This window comes from Erpetoichthys calabaricus, chromosome 17 (genome assembly GCF_900747795.2).
Source record: "Erpetoichthys calabaricus chromosome 17, fErpCal1.3, whole genome shotgun sequence".
NCBI classification, from domain to species: domain Eukaryota; kingdom Metazoa; phylum Chordata; class Cladistia; order Polypteriformes; family Polypteridae; genus Erpetoichthys; species Erpetoichthys calabaricus.
The window spans coordinates 13332372-13349381 of record NC_041410.2 but is presented as its reverse complement, the minus strand read 5'-3'; the positions used below and the strand labels follow the sequence as shown (position 1 = coordinate 13349381).

Here is a 17010-nt window from a genome sequence, read left to right as displayed (position 1 = left end):
AGTTTTGTTCTGCGCTCTTCACTTGTGACTTTGTCGCCTCATTCTGTAACACTTGTTTACTAAAAATGTCAGATTACATCAACCTCCTTTGTAAGCTGCTTTGGACCAAAGTGTCTGCTAAGTGAATAAATGTAAATGCATGATCTGATTCTGCACTCCCAGGGTGTCACTGTGCGATGGTCCTTGTGTCTATTGTCACTATGCACACAGGTGAGCACTGTCAGTGGAACAATGGTCTATAACAGGGGTCCTCAATCACAGTCCTGGAGGGCCGCAGTGGCTGCAGGTTTTTGCTCCAACCCAATCGCTTAATAAGAAGCACTTATTGCTCAAGTAACACTTCTGTTTCACTTTAGTTGTCTCGCTCGTTAAGATTTTGAACCCTTATTGCTTATTTTAGTCTTAAACAGCCATATTCCTGGCTTTTAATTGCTCCTAATTAGCAGTAACATGCAAATGACAAAAGAGATCAGCATTTCTCCATTTAGCTTGTTACCACTTACACCTGTGTATTTATCATGCGCTATTGGGTTAAATTAAATACTTGGAAGGAAATTGAAGAGGAAAAAGTGAAGGACTGAGAATTACTCATCCATTTTAGCCTTCAAATCATTTGGATAATATCCTTAGAAAGGGAAAGAAAATCCAGGATATAAGAATTACCTGACATAGCAGAGTTAAAGCACTAACAAGCCATGAAATTAAATTATTGGCAAGAATTGCTTTCTAATTAAGCAACCAGGTTAGAACAAAAACCTGCAGCCACTGTGGCCCTCCAGGACTGTGATTGAGGACCCCTGGTCTATAAGGTCACCACCGTGTCATCTGAGATTGGAACAGGACAACCGTCATGTGCAGCGTGATTTGTTTTTTGGTTTGACTTGGTTTTCTGAGTTAATTTAGTTGGTTTGTGACTACAATTCTTGGTTTGCGAGGAGAGTTTTGGTGAAACACGGGATCATCTTGTTGTTTATGAGCTCTGCTCAGTTTCTGACTACGCTTCATTTCCCAGTTCCTATTAAAATAAACCTTTGCGCTTTTTCAATGTAAGACACAGCCATAACGTTATTGATAATGATGAGAAGTGAGCTCTTCACTGGAGATGTCATCTGTGGAATTCATTCTTCATTAAAGAGACTTGAGAATGTGGGGCGACTTGATGATGTTCAAATGATCTGCTGAGAACTGAATGGCCTACGCTAAGTGGTGCAGACATCACAAGAATCACGTAGCGACTTCAGCCAACGCCTGCCTTAAAAACATGGCCCAATATGCAGTAGACGTTGGCAGCACGATTTCCAGACATGTTGGGGTTTCATATTTTAGGTATTTGTCTGCGTGATTTCAAATGGATTGTTTTTATTTACCTGTGTAGGGACAAGCAACGATAGACCAGATGCTACTTCTACAAAAGTATATGTACCTTAATTATGTATTTATTGCTAAAATAAGCATTAAAAGAACAAGATAGCAGATGTTACCCCGTAGCTACCAGTCATTTTCAAAAGGCTGCACTTTCCTACTTTCCTGCTTGCTTGCTGAAAAGAAAAACCTCTTATGCAGCTTTTGATACAAAACAGCCTAAGAATACTTGTGCATTATTTTATTAAAAGGCGGTAATGTGTTTGCGATGTATTAAAATGCACCTTTGATCCCAAACAGTTTGCTATAATTAAAGCACTGCTGCTGAAGCAAAGTTTAAATTTCACCACTAATGAATCTCACATCATAATCTACCTGTTGAACGTGACATTATACAGAATCATCTTTAATTGCCATCTTAAGGTGGCACTTTATAGTGTAGTGGACTTCTGCGCTTAAGGTGGCACTTCAGAATGTGGTGGACTTGAGCTCTTAAGGCGGCACTTTATAGTGTAGTGGACTTGTGTTCTTAAGGTGGCAATTCATAATATAGTAAACTTTTCCTGTTAAGGCGGCACTTCATAATTTGGTGGACTTGTGTTCTTAAGGAAGCAAATCATAATGTACTGGACTTGTACTCTAAAGATGGTACTTCATAGTTTGGTGGACTTGTGCTCTTAAAGCAGCAATTCATAATGTGGTGGACTGGTGCTTTTAAGGAGGCACTTTATAGTGTAGTGGACTTGTGCTTTTAACTCTTTTAGGGCGGATGTTGATGTTTGTCGACACAAGGGGTTGAGGATGGATATCGGGCAGAGGGCGAAAGAAAGCTGTAAATGTTGATAAAACTCACCTTTACGTTATAGATAGACCCTCTTTGCTTGGTGGACTGTTAGACTCTTTGACTTGACGTTGAAACCCTGCATGAGTAGCGTAGAGTAAGCAACGTCTAGAATGGCATTGACATCGGGCGAGAGAGAGAAGCAAATGCACAAAGCGAAAAACTCTGCACATTATTCATTTTTTGCGTATTATTGCTGAATCGGACTCTGACTTATCGAACTCTGATTTTGATACAAGTGATTTGGAGATCGAAAATGAAAGTCAAGTGCCTGCATCAGTTGACTGGTCCCCAGCCGATCATAGTGCTGGACACACTCATGCAACTGATGCGCCAACGAAATTGTTCGCCCTTGGAGGCAGCTAGCAACTGGACTTCACCAAATGACGTGGCCTGCTGGTGGATACTATGGATTAGCAGCCACTCGACTACTTCAACGTTTCTTATCAGAAAGTGCCTTTCAGCTTATGAGTGATGGGACAAACACATATGTAATAAGTATGTGAATATGCATACTGTAGGGGCTCCTAGAACATAAAACAGTGGCATTTGTCATAAATACGTATTTTGTGTTGATTTATGCGTGAAACCATTGCCTTGTGTGCTTTTTAGAAAGCAGTTTTTTGGAAAAATATTCATCCCTGGGACGAAAGGAAGAAAAAATAATTAGCCCTAAAAGAGTTAAGGTAGCAAATTATAATGTACTGGACTTGTGCTCTAAAGGTGGCACTTCATAGTTTGGTGGACTTGTGCCCTTAAAGCAGCAATGCATAATGTGGTAGACTTGTGTTTTTAAGGCAGAACTTCATAATGTGGTGGACTTGTGCTCTTAAGGTGGTACTTATATATACTAATAATTTGGTTGACTCTGTGCATTTAAGGTCTCCCACATATACATATGCTGAAACCCTTTTCCTGTGAGGCTGCTTTCACTTTGGTGGCTTCAACTTTCTTACACTATATCATATACACTTCTTTCAGTAAATATGTGTTGTGCAAGCACGAGAAAATAATTTTGAATTACTGTAGTGAGCATCCATTTTAATTGTTTAAATGTTACTCACCATAAATTGTTGTAATGTTCTAAAAATAAACAAAGTCCAAGAGTAAGCCGCCGTAATTAAGGGTGTTCATCAGAAATGTACTTCATGAGGTAGAAGTATGTAATAAACAAGAATAGCTGTGGCAAATATTTGAAATATTAAAATGTGTGCTTTAATTTAAATGTTTAATGTCTAAATATTCTCGATTGTAATAGAAATGTGTCATTTGTCACCCTCTGATAGAGGTCCATAGAGGGCTCAATCACTAGTAAAGGATCAAAGAATAACCTCACATTCGTAATCACCGACCTCACAGTAGTCCAAAATGATATTCCACATGCTTGTGTTTGAAATTTGTCATTTTTGACCTTGTGGGAGTGGCTCTTAGAGAGGCTAGGACCACCAGTAAAGAATTAAATATACAAAAATATGATCACATTCATGACCAGCAACCTCAAAATAGCATAAAACAACACTCCACATGCTTATGTTACAGATCCTCATTTCTTTGAATTTTTGTGAAAAAGAATAACTTTGAGCCCTGGTATCCTATTAGGGAGGTGAACCACTGGTGCTGACTAGGGTGGCGTGGACAACCTCATATACTTCTGATCATTTTTGCTGAAGACACCTAATGGTTTACTGTTTATCGTAAGCGTTCTGGCACTACCAGTGAAGTTCTCATTGTTTAGCAAACCTTTGTGACCCTAACTTAACAATCCTAATGCTGTTGCTGCTGCAGGAAACAAGAAATCCGTGTGACAGGAAGTAGGAAGTGAGTGGAAACAGGAAGTCAGTGTGACAGGAAGTAGGAAGTGAGTGCAGCAGCAGTAAGCCTGGTGTGTTTGTTCTTGTCACTACCTGATCTGCATGCCTGCCCGATCCGCGTGCGCACGCACGTGTATTGAAAGCCTAACATGCCGTAAAGTTAGTGCCCAGTGCACATCTGACAAACTGTACACAGTACCATTTCTAATCTATTACAATCAATGCAAGTAATTAAGAAAAAGCCAAATTAGAAAAGTGGGCTTGTTGAAGATTTATGAAATGCATGACATTTTTAGCCTGGCACTTCTCTATTTGCAAAGCATTCCAGATTTTGTTGCATGAGTACAGAAAGCTGCCGGTTTTTATGGTTGATCTTGGAATGAAAAGCAAAGCAACATTTGAGAAAAGAAATGTTGGGAGCAGACACTCCAAAATACAGGCAGGGTCTAAAATCCTCAAAGCCTTCTATACATTTAATAGAACTATAACATCAATTCTATGTGAGACAGGCCGCCAGTGTAACGAGACCAAGAAGAAAAAAAAACAAACAAACAAAATAGGCCAATACCTCGTGATCAATTGGCAAAGGCACAGCAGATCAGAGTAGAGGTTGAGATGGAGGATTCTAGAAGTGCCGGGCAGGAGGGCCAGCCACTACTTCAACATGGCACACGTCTCTCCATCCTTCTTCTTGAACTGCTGTCCCATAACACGACCGGACTCTTCTACTTCACAGTAACTGTTAAAAACATAAACACAGTAGATATATGATGTTCACTCACGAGTTCAAACATTAATAAAGTGTACCCTTCTTGTTCTGCCTCCTTTCTTGGTTCACCTGTAGATCAATTATTAAGTAAACCATCACAATAGATAGACTTTACTCTAAGCAGAACTTTAACTAATAATATTTTTTTAAATTACTGTGGTTTTTTGTTGGATGTTGAAAGAACCCCAACTTAATTGTCATTATATGTAGCATTTTACATTACACATACACTAGACATTGTGTTACAATCTCTGTATATCTGAGCTTCTAATGTGATGTGCTCAGGTGTCATTACTTACATGAAAACATCTTTGTTTTTCTCTCCTGCCTTAGTTCTGTTTTAAGGTAAAATTAAGTCTCAGTTTTTTCAAAATGCAACAACAAAGCACAGTAACTTAAGAAAATAAATGTTATTTTGCAAAACGGAACAACATCCCTGTTTAGTGACTGCTGGTACTGATGCGCCTCAGTCTCTGTGTTTGTGAGGATTCACACTCTGAGGCTTTCCTGTCTAAAATTAAAAAGCCAGTGTTAGTTACTGGATAGAGTGAGCAAACATACAGTACAGTATTCAAACCAGCAAAATATCACAGATCAAATAATAAATATGGAGAGGCTTTGCAGGAATTGTGCACAAATTACTTCAGAAAACTGAAAGCCTCAGTAGTCTTACCTGTAGAAATAACAAATCTAACATGAACTGCACATCATCCCGAATTGGAAATCTTAAAAGCAGAGGAAAAGGACATCCAGTTGTGTCTCAGAATTCGGGTTCGCTGGCATCTGTTCAGCCACGTGGAAGGCTGGTTACCACCGGGTATCCTGTAGGGTCAAGAAAAAAAAAACACAATAAAGGGGCATTGTTTTTCTAACTGCCGCAATAAGAAATATGTTATTTCTAAGGAGCAAGCCTTCTCCATTATATTCAGTTAAATGGATGGGTTTGTACTTCTATAAGCTTATGACACGTGACAACCGCAGGTGCCCAGCCTGTTACTGTGCCACATCAGATGCACACCACACTTTTCTGATGGCTTTGGATATAAATTTTAAAATTGTTTGTTTTGTGCCATAGCATTTTTTCTACTCAATAAGGTTAAAGAAATCAATTTCAAAATTATGAATAAATTGTACCCAACTTAATTCATAAGTATGACATTAACATATCCCCAAAATATAATTTTTGTACAAATGAAGACAAATCCCCTCCCACATTTCTTTTATTTCTGCTCCTATTCCAGAATGTTTTATAAAAATTTATTTCTGTTACTGTCTTGAATGACAAACCAGTATCTCACTGTTTAAGTATTGTTCTTTTTCTGTATACAATTTTGAAGACGAAATGTTAGAAAATGCTTTAACTGTGGTTTCCTTGCTTCGTAAATTTCCTATTCATAAGTGTAAAATTCAGAATGTTAGACCATCTATTACATCTTTCTCTGTGGACATTAATATGCTAGAAATAGCTTTAAAACACGGAAAGCACACTAAAGCAATGAAAACGTGTAAGATTCTGAGCTGCTTCATTAACAATTTGTAATGCTATTATCTGCATCCCGCTTTCTTGTAACAACTTAGTTGTTGCTACTCTTGTATGTAATTTAGCTTTCATCATTATTTTGTTAACTTTATTCTGGAAAAACTATTGCATTGATGTAATCTGATGATCAACATAATAAAAAAATACTGATGGCTTTGGAGGGCACACTTTACACCGGTCGAGTGTCAGTCGTGCACTCCTAATTCTATTCCTAATTCGACACCTCGATTACATTGTTTTGCTTAATTATTAGCATGCCGTTCACTCTTTAAGATAAAAAATGTTAACAAATGTTAAAAGAAACACACCACCAAATGCTAATAGGGTGTTACAAAATAAATGAAATACATCAACATGATGTACTTACAAAAAGCTATACATATCCATTATAAAGTTCAGAGACACATGTCGCATTTCATTTCGCTCCCTCTTCATTCGATTGGAGTTAAATTTTTCAGGCAACAAATATTCTTCCAAGACGTTATAAAATTCAAAAGTTGCCATCTTTTCCAGTAAGAAGTCCACTTACAGACGGAGATAAATGGCAACACAAAAATGACTCGCAAGTACAGTTCAAACCTGACAAGTGACGTGTGTCGTAAAACATTAGACAGGCACAGTACAACTTGGGCTGTGTTATGAAATTAATTTTTATTAAGCAGAGCGCGCGTGCGCAAGACATATCGGATGGGGACTCGTGTTGCAAAGTAAAACAAACGCAGATCAGGCAAGGTCGTAATAGTAAAGCACTGTGCGTGCGTGCGCAGCTTGGGTTGTCTTTGTGCGCATGCGCCTGCAAATCAGGCAAGCACCGCAGATCGGGTAGTGACAGTTCTCTCAAGCAATCCTTCACCATCCTGCTTAGTTAGGCATTCCCTGTAAGTGATGTCTTTTTTCTAGTTTTATAGCTTTTATTTAACTAACTTTGGTCAGGGAAGGTTAAAGTAAATGTTATATTTCAACATGTAAATTTACTGATCTTTTGGCTGTTAAGTTCTTAGTTATAAATGCTGCTGTATTTGCTTTTTTACTTAGACAAGTGCTTATTCGTGTTTGTTTGTATTTCTATTTACAGTTTCACACCATTTGTGTAATTAAACTTTCTCAACATCACTTTGTGGTTCCAGGGCTTATTGCATGAAGGTGTTTAGCTTGTGGGATTATTGAACAGGAGATTCTGTGAGGCCAGTACAATAAGGGTATCGTCTCCTGCACACAGTTTGGTCCAATCATGGCCTAAAAATGAGTGTTTTTCTGATTTGGAGGGCCAAAAAAAAATAGGAGAAGCCCCCAAAAGACATCAAGACGAGTTGAATGGAATATCACATGTAGGGGTCTTCTTGTACCGGTCAGTTTGGATAAAAAATAAAAACTGAGAATGATTTCAAAGTGTTCAGAAGTAACACAACATCGTTACTTTTAATACACTATTTTTACACATCTCAGGTAATTTGTGAAGGATAATCATTGGAATTGTCCTGTCAGATTTGCATTCAGATTTATATTTTTCATTAGGGTTTTCAGTATTTGTAATAAAAATCTAGTTTTTTAAAAAAAAAAAAAAGATCAAAAGCACAGTAAGAAAATTCTCTACAATTTTATAACGGTTACTGTTTAGAAAAATCAACCGACTGGCCGTCTGGGTTAAAATAAGAAGCAAAGATTATTCAAAGTTCATTTCCGCTTTTTAAGATTTCCTTTCATCAGAATTGTGTGAGTCCATCACATTACAGGCCAGTTTCCCACTTGTTTGGTGAGCGCTGCTGCACGGCTCCTGCAATGCAATGACAGTCCAGAGACCGCAGGGCTCATTACAAGGGGACAAAGGAAACGGAAAAGAAAAAGAAAACCTCAAACTGCGGCCCTGCTCTGCCTGTACTGACATTGCACTTTTCTATTCTTTTGCTTAATCTTGTTCTGATTCTTTTCTGTTACAGTGGAACCTCTAGATACGAGTTTAATTCGTTCCAGCACTGAGCTTGTATAGCGAATTTCTCGTATCTAGAACAAACTTCCCCATTGAAAATAATGGAAATCCAGTTAATCCGTTCTGCACCCCAAATATATTAACATAAAAATCAATTTTCCTAACAAATAACACTGATAAATTATATATACTGTAGTCTACCTTTAATAAATAACACTGGTAAATAATATAACTGATTATTAAAAGAATCAAAACAGGTGTCCAAAGTGCAGTAGAGCATTCAATAAATCTTTAAATAAATAATCCTTAAAACAGTTGTGAAGTGGAGGTTTAAAATACACAAGAATAACAATCCTTTAACACGAGGTTAAAACGTCAAAAGGATGCCGTCTTTAAAAAACAGATGACAATCCCCGGTGCTTCTTCTCTGTTAGCGTCTCACCTGCGGGCTCTGCAACAGGCGAGACACTCTTAATGCAGCTGACCTTCTCTACACCGTCCTGCTTCAGCTGTTTGGCTCGCCTGTTCAGCTACACGCGAGCCTGCACTCACTCGCCTGCCTGCCTGCGCGCGCTCTCGCTCTCTCTCTCTCTCTCTCTCTCTCTCTCTCTCTCTGTCTCTCTCTCTCTCTCTCCTCTCTTTTCTTTTACTTTTTCTCCCCCTTAACCGGCTCGCGCTTCTCTATATATGCGGGGAGGACATGGCAGCTGCAGCCCATCAGCCACAGGAACAATCATGGATGTGGGCAGTTTCCCACCTGTGCACTTAAGTGAGAAACGCAGACACCGCAGATTGCGGCTCGCAACTGCTACCACGCCCCCTTGCTAAGCCGCGAGCTATACCCACAGCCTGGCTCGTGGCTCGTTACGCGAGCCAATGCTCGTATTTAGATCTGAATTTTTCGCTCATACTTTCCTCGTATTTTGAATTTCTCGTATACAGAGGTGATCGTATCTCGAGGTTCCACTGTATTAATATTATTACTTTGCAATGGACTGACAGCCTGTCTTGGGGTCTTCTTGCCACGCGTCTCAAGACTCGTTGGGATCGGCTCCAGTGTCCCACGACCCTGCTGTGGATAAGCGGCTTTGAAAACGGAGTGGTGGATAGCATTACGACTTCTGACCATCAGAAAGACCTCTAGCACCACAGTGGTGTTAATTATTGAGAGTGTTGTGATTTTATCAGACTTTTGACTTTTTATTTTCAAATCCTGTTCAGCGCGTTTTATGGTCTTAGTCATAGATGAGCTTTTGTCTTTTTTGGCTTGAGCATGGAAATTGTGACATATAAATAAAACTATTATTATTGTTTTTAGAGAGAGTGAGAGTTCTGTAAAGGAAGTCTTTATTTAGAGATAAAGTCACTATATAATAGATAAACATGAAAGGCACTATATGATAGATAGATAGACAGATAGCTAGATGGATATGACAGGCACTATATAACGGATAGAACTTTATTTGTCCCCAGAAAGAAATTTGGCTTTTTACAGACGCTCTTTAAATAAATAAATAGATAGGTAAATTATATCTTCACTATATATATCAAATCCAGTGTCTGTCTGTCTGTCCACTTTTCACAAGAGATCTACTTAACGGATTTAGATTGTCTAAAATTTGCTTGAACAGGAGCGATATATTCGTGCTAATCTGAGACAGAGGATATGGGCCGAGGGGAGGGGGAAGAGTGACGCCAGGAGTAGAGAGCTGGGCGGGACCCTCCTGACTGTCCTGTTTCACTTCTACGCAGGTGAAGCCATGGGGGTCAGCTAGTGTATGTGTGTATATAATATATATATATATATATATATATATATAAAATATATACACAGTGGACCCTTGACTTACAACCAGCCCTCGCGAACGAATCGAGTTCGTAAGTCAAGACTATTTTTCCCATAAGAAATAATGGAAATACCCATAATGCGTTCTGAACCTCCCACAGCAACACTTACTTAACCTTTTCATAATAAAAAAGGGTTGTATAATGTGCATAATTTACCAAAACACCAATAATTTTTCTAATGCGCTAACCAAAAAGTTATAAAAAGTGCCTAGCCTACCAGAAACAACAATTTCATACTGTACTCACCATTTAATTTGACATCTTTGGGTTGCAGGAAGGGAGGAGGAGGAGAATGAAATGGCAGGTGGTTATTGTTTGGAAGGAGCCTCCTTATACAAATCTTTTCTTTGTAAAATTGTCGAGATGGTGGATTTCGACATGCTGTACGTATTAGCGAGATCGGTCACACGAACGCCACTCTCATATTTCCGCACAATTTCCTTCTTTGTTTCGATTGTGATCGCTTTCTTTACCTTCGTTACCTTCTCTTCCTTCCTTAGCAATTATCAAAATAAATTATATAAATCACTGCACTGACTGAAATTACGTCCACAAACAGAAGTATCTGGGCTCCGACTGACACTTACGATCGCTCTCGGCTGTTTGTTTACAATCGCACAAGCGGATACGCGTGACCGCATTCAGGTCGTAACGCAAAACGTTGGTTAGTAATTCAAAACAAAAATTTTGGTTGTAAACCAAGTTGTTTGCATGTCAGGCCGGTTGTATATCAAGGGTCGACTGTGTATGTGTGTATATATATATATATATATATATAATATAATTTATGTATATATATATATATATATATATATATATATATCTATATATATATATATCTATATATATATATATATATATATATGTGTATACACCCACCATGGTCTGAACACACACCAGAATGTCTAAAAAGAAAGAAAAGAAAATATCTGCTTTGTCAGTCCCAGTCCCAGTAAGGTGCTATGCATGCATACTGCTGTTGCTGTAAAGGAGCCCCCATATTGTTTCTTCACACACTTCCACTGAATGATTTGTTGGCTGATCGTCCTCAGTGTTGGAGTGTCAGATACTGGATGTGCAGAATTGTTCATAATAATATTTTTTATAGATAATCCTTCTGTTTAAATGAATTGGTCGACTCTAAATTCCCCCCATTGAGTGATTGTGACTGTGAGTTTCTGGCCCCTGTGATGGACCGCCACTCTGTCCAGTTTATTCATACATTCGATTCGTAATGGACTCTGAGCCCTTCACTTTCTGCACATTTTATTGTATTGTAGATTTCATTTTAAATGAATGAATTTTACATTTTTGCGCCTCAATCCATATTTTCATCACCCAAGCAATGCTCAGAAGTCATTAACATGGCAAATCCAATGTTAGCTTATATTGTAAATAGTGTTGAATTGAAGACAAGGGATGTTTTTCTCAACCTTTGTAATGCACTGCTGAGACCCCATCTGGAGTCTTATGTGCAGTGCTGGTCTCCACACTACAAGAAAGACACAGCAGCACATGAAGCTGTGCAGAGGAGAGCAGTCCAGTACATCATGGGACTTGATGACATGACCTACTGTGACAGACTCTGAGAATTAAACCTGTTTAGTCTGAGCAGAGGAAACTGCATGGGGACCTTATCAAGATGTTCAAAATCCTCAAAATCATTGATAAAGGAGATCCATCAGAATTCTTCAGCTTTACAGTAAATCCTGTACTTGAGGACATCGGTGGAAATGAAGGGGAAGAGCATTTAAGACTAAAGGCAGGAAACTCTTCTTTACACAAAGAGTTGTGTGACTCAGGAACAAACTACTGAGCCATGGAGGTGAAGCAGAAAACCTGCACAAACTTTTAAGAAGAATCAGGATGAGATACTGAGAGAGCTTAGCTAGAAACTAAACAAGTAAGTCTGATGGACAGAATAGTCTCCTTTCATTTGTCAGATTTATTGTATTCTAGGACATTACAAAGATAACGAATCGTTTTCAGGGCAAGTATTGCTGAACACTGAAACAAGGAGCATCGAGTACAAATCAGCCGCAAAAGCTCAACTGAACGAATGCCAAGTGGCAGCATCATTAAGTGAATAAACACACCAAATTCAATTAAAGCATTTCATGTTTCTCAAAATTCTGACCTGATACTCTCAATCTGAATTATATTTGTGCTCATCTCCAAACTGTCAATCGGAATCACCAAAACATTTTGAAGAAGAAAACATTTGACAAAATGAGTTGTCCAATGTTATTGTTTGGCTGTTGCTAATTGAAATACGAATCAACTAAGTTGAGCTAAATCAAGTGGCTTTATTGTCATGACATCCATACACCACAGCGGAGTGGCACTAAACACACGCATAAAACACTGGACAAGTACAAGATAATTTAAGAACTAGACTACAAATAGATACATGAATAACGGGTCGTCTTCTTCTTCTTCTTTTTCCCCAAGCTGGTGACTACCATAGATACTCGCGTATAAGTCGAAAAATTTATGCCTTAAAATTCATTCAAAAAACAGGGTCGACTTATCCGCAGGGCAACACAATTGTCCATAGAATTTGGGTAATGACATTGTACACTCAACTCTTCACGGTGTTAAGTCATCGGTCATCTGCCGTTTCCCATGGTCTTTGAAATAATTATAAGCCAGCAATACTATTGCTAATTAGCTAGTTTTTTTCTAATTTCATTAAATAATTCTTTAAACTGTGAAATACTTGAATTTGAGCATTAGCTTTTGCAGGTTTTGGATAACAAACATACCATTAGCTGCCACGTGCAACTAGATTTGGAATCAAAAGAACCAAGGCAACGCATGCTATCAATGCAATACAAGCGCAGCCCACGATTCAAAAAATTTCTCTGCCTACCTGTTTGTCTCGTCTGACAGTAGCTGAAAAGCAGCATCAGGAGAGAGCAGCCTGAAGTAGTCCAGCAGCGGGTGATCTGTCGTGTCCAACAGCAAGCCATGCTATCTTGTGAAGTCCGGTAGCCAGTTCGGCTCCCACGGATCAATGTCTGGGTATTCCTCCCACGTGAACCTTGCCGTAGGTGCATCGGCTGCGCGAATGTGTTCAGCTACCAGCCGATCAGCTGGCGCGGCATCGGCTGGTGTCCGATCAGCTGATGCCGGCTTCTCACTCTCTTGCTCGATTCCTGATCACTGTTAATAAAATCCGATTCTGAAAAATCAGAGTCCGACTCAGCGATAATGTGCAAAACATTGTCTGCCGAGTGTTTCCTTTTCTGCACTCGCTTCGCTCCCTTGTGACATATCAACGCCATCTTGCCTTTGTTTACATTTCGCAACTAACGCACACGCAAGGATTAGTTGCTGAGTCAACGAGTCTAGCATTTCTCCAAGCACAGAGGGAATGCCTGTGACGTGACAGTGAGTTTTGTCGCCATTAACAGCTGATTGTTGCCCTCTATCTCTGATAGCTGTCAAGTTTTACCCTCGACTTATACGTGGGTCATAAAAAATTTCGTAATTTTCGGCTTAAAAATACACTCGGCTTATCTGCGAGATCGACTAATACGCGAGTATCTACGGTAAGTAGGGTTTCGTCTTCCTCTAGTCGGTACACTGCTGTGGGTGCCACAAGAGTTTGAATTTCACTAATGACATAATGATGTGGAGGGCAGAGGGGTCCAAATGGTCTTTTCTGCCGTATGTACTATTGATCCTGTCTGCAGGCCTGTAGACTTGGAACCCAGTCCTGCCCATTAGTGATTTTAATTTGTAGGACCTTATGGTCAGAGACCCTGCAGTCCCCAAACCAGACAGTGATGTGGCCCGCCAGAACACTGTCAATGGTGAGAACGGGTGGAGGTGAGCTTAGCTTCCTCATCCACCAAAGGAGGTGGAGACGTTGTTGCACCTTCTTAGTGATGGAGGTGGTGGGAAGGGTTCTGAATCTTGAAAATAGAAGGCAATTGAAATGAGGGGCATAGGAGTCAATGCTGTTGGTTACTAATTAAGAAGGTAAGCCGAATGGAAGCCTGCAGCCCACCACAATCTGAGTTTGACACCCATGATCGGTAGCCCCTCCAGGTCCAGTAAGCAGACTAAACGCGCTGCCCAGACTTTGCTTTGGACACAACCAGCTTTAAAAAGTGCTGTTAAACTACCCGTCGGGAAGCACCTGGGAATCCCGCAGATGGAAGAATAGCTCTACAGGAAGAACCGAGGGAGCCGAGACCCTTCTGAAAATGGGAGGCTTTCTAACAGGCTCCCTTAGTTGTATGGCATAGTGCACCATTATGTGAGTCATGCTTGGCGCTCCTTTGGCTGGCACAGCTCAGAGGTATCTTGGCTTGTCTGTCTGGGCCTTGCATCATTTGCTAGCCAGAGATGGCCGCGTGCCATCCTGGCTTACGAAGCCACTTGTTTGATTAAGGAAAAGAGGAGTTTTGTACACATGGCATCTGGCAAGGTCAGCATACACAAGCAGAACAATACGCGTATACATTATATGGAGGGGAGAAAAAAAAAGCAAACATTGAGAACGGTGGAAATTTCAAATGCGTCAAACTTCCTGAACGCGGATGAATGCCAGCCCTTTGTCTCTACGTCTCCAATGGGCCCTGAACCTCATGAGCACATTTCACACACACTATTTAAGCTGAGTGTTTGCATAGAACTTAATGTGAGTGTAAAGAGGTACAGTTTGAGGATCTGATTAAAGGTGCCAAAAGGTTTAGGCTTTCCCAGGGTCTTCCATCCCTGTCCTATTTGGTGGAATCAGGAAGGAATTCTGCAGCTTTTCAGTGGCGGCTCAAAAGGGGGAGACGAGATATTGTCAGCAAAATTTCACTGTGAGGCAACAGTGGGATGAGAGGATAATGCGGGACGTCGAAGCTCCCAAGCAGATGAAATCACATTGGACCTCCGCCTCTCCCTTTTTGGAAAGCCAATAGAAATTGACATGCAAGGGAGGACGGGGGCCGTTAAAACAGAGCTGCTTTGGAAAAGCGTCCAGTGGTTCAAAAGGAAATAAAGGAATATGGAGGACTTTATCAAAGAGAGGTGAAGGAAGGTCTTTTATATAATGTGCCTTTCATACCATCTATTATATAGTGCCTTTCATATCTATCTATCTATTATACAATGCCCTTCACATTTATCTATCTATTCCTTTGTACTCATTTTTCCTTATTCTTGTGTTTGAAAGTACATTTTTAATAAAAAAAAAAAAGGTGGGTGAGTTTATGGCATCAACAGTACAGAGTAACGGGGATAGTGGAAGAGAGGTGACGGAGAGAGTGCAGGCAGGGTGGAGTGGGTGGAGAAGAGTGTCAGGGGTGATGTGTGACAGACGGATATCAGCAAGAGTGAAAGGGAAGGTCTGCAGGACGGTAGTGAGACCAGCTATGTTATATGGGTTGGAAACGGTGGCACTGACCAGAAAGCAGGAGACAGACCTGGAGGTGGCAGAGTTAAAGATGCTAAGATTTGCTTCGGGTGTGACGAGGATGGACAGGATTAGGAACGAGTACATTAGAGGGTGAGCACCGGTTGAGAGAGGTGAGATTGCGTTGGTTTGGACATGTGCAGAGGAGAGATGAGGGGTATATTGGGAGAAGGGTGCTAAGGATAGAGCTGTCAGGGAAGAGGAAAAGAGGAAGGCCTAAGAGAAGGTTTATGGATGTAGTGAGAGAGGACATGCAGGTGATGATTGTGACAGAGCAAAATGACGAGGACAGGAAGAGATGGAAAAAGATGACCTGCTGTGGCAACCGCTAACGGGAGCAGCCGAAAGAAGAAGAAGAGGAGGACTTTGTCAGCTTTGACACACTAACCGCCTAGAAAACGGGAGGGCTTCACACAGTGCAGTGATTCAGTTACACTGCAATAATATGATATTGCAATAAAATACAGTGGGCTCGCAATGAGACCTCTTCACTGTCTGCACACTTTATTGTGTGTGCCCGTCAGTCTACACTCAATAACCCATAATAACAAAGTGAACACAAGTTTTCAGAAAGGTCTGCAAATTTATTAAAAATTGAAAGGCAGCCAAGTCCCCTAATGATGAGGTCAGGGTGGCCCTGCCTCTTAAAGGCTCCACCAACAAATCACAAGGAACAGAACAAATATATACCATTGGAACTAAATAATGACAAAATCAAATAATATTCATGTTAAATACATAACAGTATCTATATAAAAAAAGTATCAAAAATGAACAAAAAAGAGAGAAAATAGAAATAGATACTCAAATGTGACAATGCCAGTCAGCATGAGCTCCAAAGTCTACAGGCAGGTTTTGGCCTATACAGGCCTTTCAAAGTTTTAAAGTATCCTAAATGTCTCAAATATATCAAAATGCAATTCAAGGAAGAGGAACTGTAAAAAAATAAATAAAAACTGATTTGGAAGAACGTGATTAAGTACAAAAGATGAAAAGTGAGAGGTAAGAGAGGACTTGCTTAAAGGTAATCCAAAGCCAACAAGTCCCAAAATATAATTTGATATGACAACAATGACATTTATTTCTGTAGCATATTTTCATACAAAGGATGAAGCTCAAAGTGCTTTACAGGATGTCAAAGAAATAGATTCAAGAATATTAGATTAGATTAGCTATTATTAATTCCATGGAGAAATTCTAATTAATTTACCAACAAGAACAAAGGAACAGGGATGGAAATGTGTAAAGGGTGAATTTCAAGCAAGCATTAAAAAGTTCTAGTTCACACAGATGACTGTAAGCACATGGAATAAGCGACCAAGTAGTGTTGTGTGCATCTACTGTATCTGTACAGACACCTCCACAAACATATAGGTAAAGCCTATCTCTATCTATCTATCTATCCTTGTGAACTAGAAGTGGTAGAGCACACACTCTGTGGCTGCCGAGTGCTGAGGTGTGTTTAAAGCCCCATTCCTCTTTCGTGTCATTCTCAA

The 17010-nt window shown here is 39.9% G+C and overlaps 1 protein-coding gene and 1 long non-coding RNA gene across 6 annotated transcripts in view; one reads left to right on the top strand and one right to left on the bottom strand.

Annotated features, from left to right (window-relative positions):
• Nucleotides 1–17010, top strand: part of sema6dl (sema domain, transmembrane domain (TM), and cytoplasmic domain, (semaphorin) 6D, like) — a 480425-nt gene that overhangs the window by 148415 nt on the left and 315000 nt on the right. The window lies entirely within an intron of this gene.
• On the bottom strand, nt 4580–6936 carry LOC114667677 (uncharacterized). The gene is made up of 3 exons (XR_003718771.2): nt 6691–6936; nt 5457–5605; nt 4580–4753 (listed from the first exon to the last, which is right to left on the bottom strand). It is a non-coding gene; the product is annotated as an uncharacterized LOC114667677 (long non-coding RNA).